We start from the raw sequence: 6,087 nt of genomic DNA on the forward strand, positions 1-6,087 counted from the left end.
TGCAGAGCTGTGGCCCTCCAGGAATTGAGTTTGAGACCACTGTCTTGGAGTCTTCACTAATGAGCTGATGAGTTGAATCAGGTGTGTTTGAATAGGGAGACATCTAAAATGTGCAGTGTTGGGGGTTCTCCAGGACCAGGATTGGGAACCACTGTTCTATGGCATTGCTGCAAAGACCCCTTTTGGAATCTTGATTTTTATGAGTGGATATTTGTGTCATACAATGTTGCAGGCATCAGGAATTTACTTATTGATATTAATCCCATATACATTGGGGGAAAAATGTGTAAACAATTTCTAAAAAAATTACAAAGAAATGGCAAGTAACATTAAATTAAACTTGCAGTTTTGAAGTAGAACAACTGAAATCGTATTTTCTTGTAAAAGATACTACAGTAATTGATTTTCTGGACCATCTTTATCGAGTACTTTTTCTTCAAGCCATATAAAAAGAATTTTTGTCAAATACTTCAATTGAATTAATTGTTATTCAACTGAATTGAATAACGATCTGAACAAGTGTTATTCTAAGGTTTATTTATATGTTGAATGACTTTTTATGTTTACAATATTTTAGTTTCATTTTCAGTAATTTTGGAATGTGATTTTTCAAAATATTTCTATAGCTTTACTTTGTTCTATTTACCTTATTAATTTATTTCAGTTTATCTTTTAGTAATTTTGTAATGTGATTTGGAAATTAAAAAAAATATATTTATATATTCTTTTATTGTTCTTTTTAATTAATTATATTTATTTAGTTTAACTTTCAGCAATTTTATAATGTGACTTTGCCATTTTATTTGTTTTATATTTCTATATAGCTTTATTTTGTTTTAATTTATTCTATTTACTATCAATTACTTCAGTTTTAGTTTTATTAATTTTAGAACTTAAACTTATTTCAGTTAGTGTTTTTTTATGTTGTTTGCTTAATATTTTTATTTAATTTTATTTCAGATTTACTTCAATCACCAAAAACTATTCTTAATAGTTTTAGTTAACAATATTTAGCTGAACAATTATGACTGTTGCAAATAAAACAATAATAATAAAAAAAATTGCAAAATTGGCAGTAAATAATCCATCATTTAAAACAAAAGCACAGTTTATCATTCCGTCTGTCTGTCTATCTATCTTTCTAAGATCAGTTGCTGCAAAGTGCAGATGAATTACATATTTGATTATAAAATCGAATAATGTAAAGTTAATGGATTCTTTTTAGTCTGTTTTCTCATATGAAGGTTTCAAAGCTTGAACCATGTGAACCAAGTGAAGCATGAACTGCAAATGTTTGCTCATGCTGTATGAGTTCTGATGATAAAAGCAGACTTACATCATCTTTGGCTTGGAAGAGATACTCGTTTCCATCAGTAACTCTGTGAGGAGAAACAGCAGCTTCAGTCACAGCAGAACAACATCATTAAACAGCAATCACACGACTGCAGCTGGGATCTGTGCTCACCTGAGCTTGAAGACGTGCTTCTTCTTCTTGTAGTCGACGGCCACCTCGCAGACGGCGTCCTTCAGGCTGATGGGGATCTCGCTGTGGTACGGGACGCCCTGCGCCGCGCTCTTGTTGTCTTTGTAGAAGCCCATCTCGTGGTTGTTGATGACGCAGTACACGTTATGCCAGGATCTGACGAGACACACACACATTAGCACACCTGGATCTGTGTGGCATTTTCATCAAGAAACCAATCCAGATGCTCCTGCATAAATTCAGCCGTGATCCCTGAGATGTCTACCATGGGATTTTCTCCGACGAACTGTTTTAAAAACGCAGATTCATGTGATGTGATCTTGATTTCAGAGCCAAACACACACCGAAGACTCGCTCAAACTGATGATTATGTCCAGATGAGACCTGCTTATTTCCAGATGTTCAGGGAAAGTATTATCAGCAAGGTTCAAACTAAATGCCAATAAGTAAAAACTGGGTTACACTTTAGTCCACTTTAGACATTCTACTAAGAGTAAGTAACTTTGCAACTACATGTCAACTAGCAGTCATTAGAGTATTAGTAGACTGCCTGCTTAATAACTTCTAACACTTTATTTTGATGGGTCCACAACATACAACAAACTAACTATGAGAAACTTTGCAAGTATATGTCAACTTATTCTACTAACCCTAAACCTAACCTAACAGTCAACTCTGAGAGTTAGTAGACATGTAGTTGCAAATGAATGAGAATTAGTTGATATGTAGTTGACAAGTTACTTATAGTTAGTAGAATGTCTAAAGTGGACTATCAAAATAAAGTGTAACCAGCAACTGTGCTTTAGTGAGTGTGTTAAACCAGTTGGCTTGTAACATTAAGCATGTATACGCCATAATACACAGATTTAAATACACAGCATGAATGATAATCTGACTCTCACTGATTTTTTTTTGTGGAAACCGTGATACATTTTATTTTTCAGGATTACTTGATGAATAGAAAGTAAAAAAAAAAAAAGCATATATTTGAAATAGAAATATTTTATAACATAATAAATGTCTTTACTGTAACTTTTGATCAATTTAATGCATCCTTGATTATTTAACGTATTCATTTCTAAAAAAAAAAAAAAAAAGTACTGACCTCAAACTTTTAAATATCAGTACAGTGTTCTTTTTTTAATATTCTGAATTCGTTTTTGTTTTTTCACATTTTAATTTTTAATCAAGTTAAGTTAGGCATTTTAGTTTTTCTTATCTTATTTCAGTTTTGGTTTTTATTTTAATATATCAAGTTAATATTTATTTTATTAAAATTATTTTTTTATGGTTTTAGTAACAGTAATAGTTTTTATTTTATATTGAGTTGAAGTTTTAGTAATTCTGTTGTGCATTCATAAACAATAACTAATCATTTTGTAGTAGTTTTTAAATAGTATTTTCTTGGAAAACCGACACCAATAATCTTATTTTGTTGTTTGTTTTAGTTTTTAGTTTTTTCCCCTGAAAAATCCTTTTTTACAGTGTAATTCATTTTTTAAAGCACCTTTATAAGAGCACATTTTTCTCAAGCCATATAAAAACATCATATAAAGCCATATAAATGTATCACTCATTTATGTCAAATACCTTTTTAACATAATTGAATTAATTTATTGAATTGTCAATGTTAGTTATTTCTTAAATTTTAATTAGTTTTTTTTTTTTTTTTCTGCTTTCATTTTGATTTTAAAGTTTTGGTAATTTTGTTGTTTTTATGATCTAGTTTTTATTCAGTTTTAGTTCTAGTAATTTTGGTGAAAATGAGAAATGCCGCTTTAACAGCATTAGCTGAGATCATTTTTAAATGGGTTATTTTATTATAGGAAATGTTTATTTTAAGCAATGAAAATATTCGTATGGGTTTTAGTTTTAGTCATCTATAATCATCTAGATTTTAATGTGAATTGTGGACAGTGATCATCATACCTGCTGGAGGCTTTCTTGTTGTGTCCCTCCCACTCGTGTTTGCGGTGCAGGAGTCCCTCCAGCTGCGCAGACGCCGTCTCCTGACCCTTCGCCGGCAGTGTGGCCGACTGACTGCCTCTGCCCCGTCTGTCTGCGCTCGGAGACGGGATGGGACTCGGCTCCTTCGAGCTCCTCTCAGGCACTCCGTTCATCTCGCCCTCCACCCCATCCTGCCAACACACCGCCATGAGTTACCAAACACACTGCAGCGGCGCATGAATCAGTCACACGGGAGAAATACCAACACTGGCTGAATCAGAGGTGAGATTCTCATTCAAATCAAGTCAAACAGTGATTAAGCCAATAAAGTCAACATGAACTCAATACTGAATCTATTTACACTGCAAAAAAAAATAGCAAAAAAAATTTTTTTGCATAGTATTTTTGTCTTGTTTTCTTAAATAAACATACATTTACTTCAGAAGAGAAATGACTTGAGATTTTTAAATGACTTGAGATTTTAAGTCTGAATTAAGTCTGTTCAAAATGAAGTGAGTTTATGCTTAAAACAAGAAAAAATATCTACAAATGAAGTAAAATAAACTTGTTTTCCCTTTGAATCAAGTTGATTTTTCTGACCCCATTAGCAGATAGTTTTACTTGCTTTAAGCACAAAGTCACTAAATTTTGATCAATTTTTCATAAAATTTGATTTATATACAAATGTGTTATTTTACTGAAAATTATTTATTAAAATACATGTTTATTATTTATTATTATGAATAATAATGATTCTTAATTATTTAGATTAGTATAAAACAAATACATATAATTTATTAATATTTATTAATATATCTTGTTTTAAGGAAAAAAGTCACTACATTTTGCTAAATTGTTCAGAAAATATTTAAAAAATGTATTAGCATAAGTATATTATTTGACTAAAAATCATTTTATGAAATATATTTTTATATATTTAGATTAGTATTAAACTAACAAAATACATATTTCTTAATATGTCAATACACTTATTTTAATACATTTCATACATTAAGATTAGTTCATTTTGATCATTTTTTTCTGAAAACAAGACTTCAGTAAATATATCCTCATTTAAGAACGTTTAGATATTTGTGCTGAAAAACAAGACGAAACAAACACGTTCAAACATGTTAAACACATTGTTAATAATTTATCAGTGCAAGTCATGCCTTTTTTGCATGTGACATCCTGCAGGCTATTGGATATTGTTATTAATGTCAGATAATATTGTAAATATTGCTGAGTCCTTAGCCTAAAAACACATCTCTTCCATCTTTATTTGATCCTCTAATTCTATTCTTAAAAAAAGAAAAAACACTTGTCCCTTTTATTCTTGCACTCTATTCATTTGCTGCTTGTTTTCTTAAAAAAAAAAAAACTAACACTTGCTTTCTAATCTTTTTGTATTCTATCTGTTTTCTTTTTATTTATTATATTATTTAAAAAACCCTTGCTACATGTACTGCGTTAAGTTAACTGAGACTTGTTATAGCACTTGCGTATCATTGCTCTTTTGTTAGTTTTGATTGCTTCCATTGTCCTCATTTGTAAGTCGCTTTGGATAAAAGCATCTGCTTAATGACTAAATGTAATGTAAATGAATAAGGTTTTAAATGCATTTCATGTTGACTGTAAAGGTAAAAAGATGATGCGAGATGGGAAACTCTATGGATCTACAGTCAGAAACATGGCAGATGTCTGGAACTCAATCAGTTTGAAAAACATCATGCTTAAAGCAACAGCACACAGGTATCACTCCAGATGTGTTACTGTACCGCAAAACCCGTCTGATGGCGTCCTGCTCCGCTAAAACGGCTCTCAGGAACTCAAACACAACCTCTTTAGTCCAGCGTTACTCAAATCTGTGCTTAAACACCTTACAACTCTCATACGGAGCCAGTGAAGTCTGGCTGAGATGCATTTAAACAGACAGAAGTCACAGGAGGTTACAGACAACACATATCCAACATACACACTCAGTTCATTTATTAGTCGACTAAAGAAAGTCTGTCCACATACTGGAAGTACATGACAACATTCATCTTTTCAGATCGTTTTATGGTAAATCACCTCAAACCAACACACACACACTCACAAAAAAACCCTACTCTATTGGACTTTTCTGGACTCTCAACACAGAACAACAGGTTTGAGTTTCACAAGCTCACATCGCAAACACAAACCAAAGCAAAAGCAAACTATCAAAAACATGGCAGATCATTTGCAGCGGTTTAAATATCTAAACTACTGTCTTAAAGCAATGCTCTCGGTTCATTATGCCTCACATCACACGGACTGTCCATTAATATCCGCTTTTACAGTAATGCACTTCTAATGGAAGTCTAGAGCTACCCATAAAGCACTATTTCTACAGAGAAAACGTCACTGCAAAAAATCATGTTTTTCCTCAGTATTTTTGTCTTATTTTACAGTACAAATATCAAAACACTCTTAAAATCAAAAGACATTTACTTAAGAAGCAAAATGACTTTAAAATATAAGTCTTGTCTTCTGAAAAACTGACCAAAATTTTGTGACTTTATGCTTAAAATGACCAAAAATACACACACGTATATATATATATATATTACTATATTAAAATATAAAATATTAGTATATATTAGTTTATAACTAATCTTAATATATTAAATGTT

At 31.4% G+C, this 6,087-nt stretch overlaps 1 pseudogene; it reads right to left on the reverse strand.

The window, feature by feature from the left end:
* The window catches only part of LOC107680472 (spectrin beta chain, non-erythrocytic 1-like), a 115,147-nt pseudogene that overhangs the window by 2,419 nt on the left and 106,641 nt on the right, over positions 1-6,087 (reverse strand).

This window comes from Sinocyclocheilus anshuiensis, unplaced genomic scaffold (assembly GCF_001515605.1).
Source record: "Sinocyclocheilus anshuiensis isolate Anshui unplaced genomic scaffold, SAMN03320099.WGS_v1.1 scaffold308, whole genome shotgun sequence".
Taxonomy (NCBI): Eukaryota; Metazoa; Chordata; class Actinopteri; order Cypriniformes; family Cyprinidae; genus Sinocyclocheilus; species Sinocyclocheilus anshuiensis.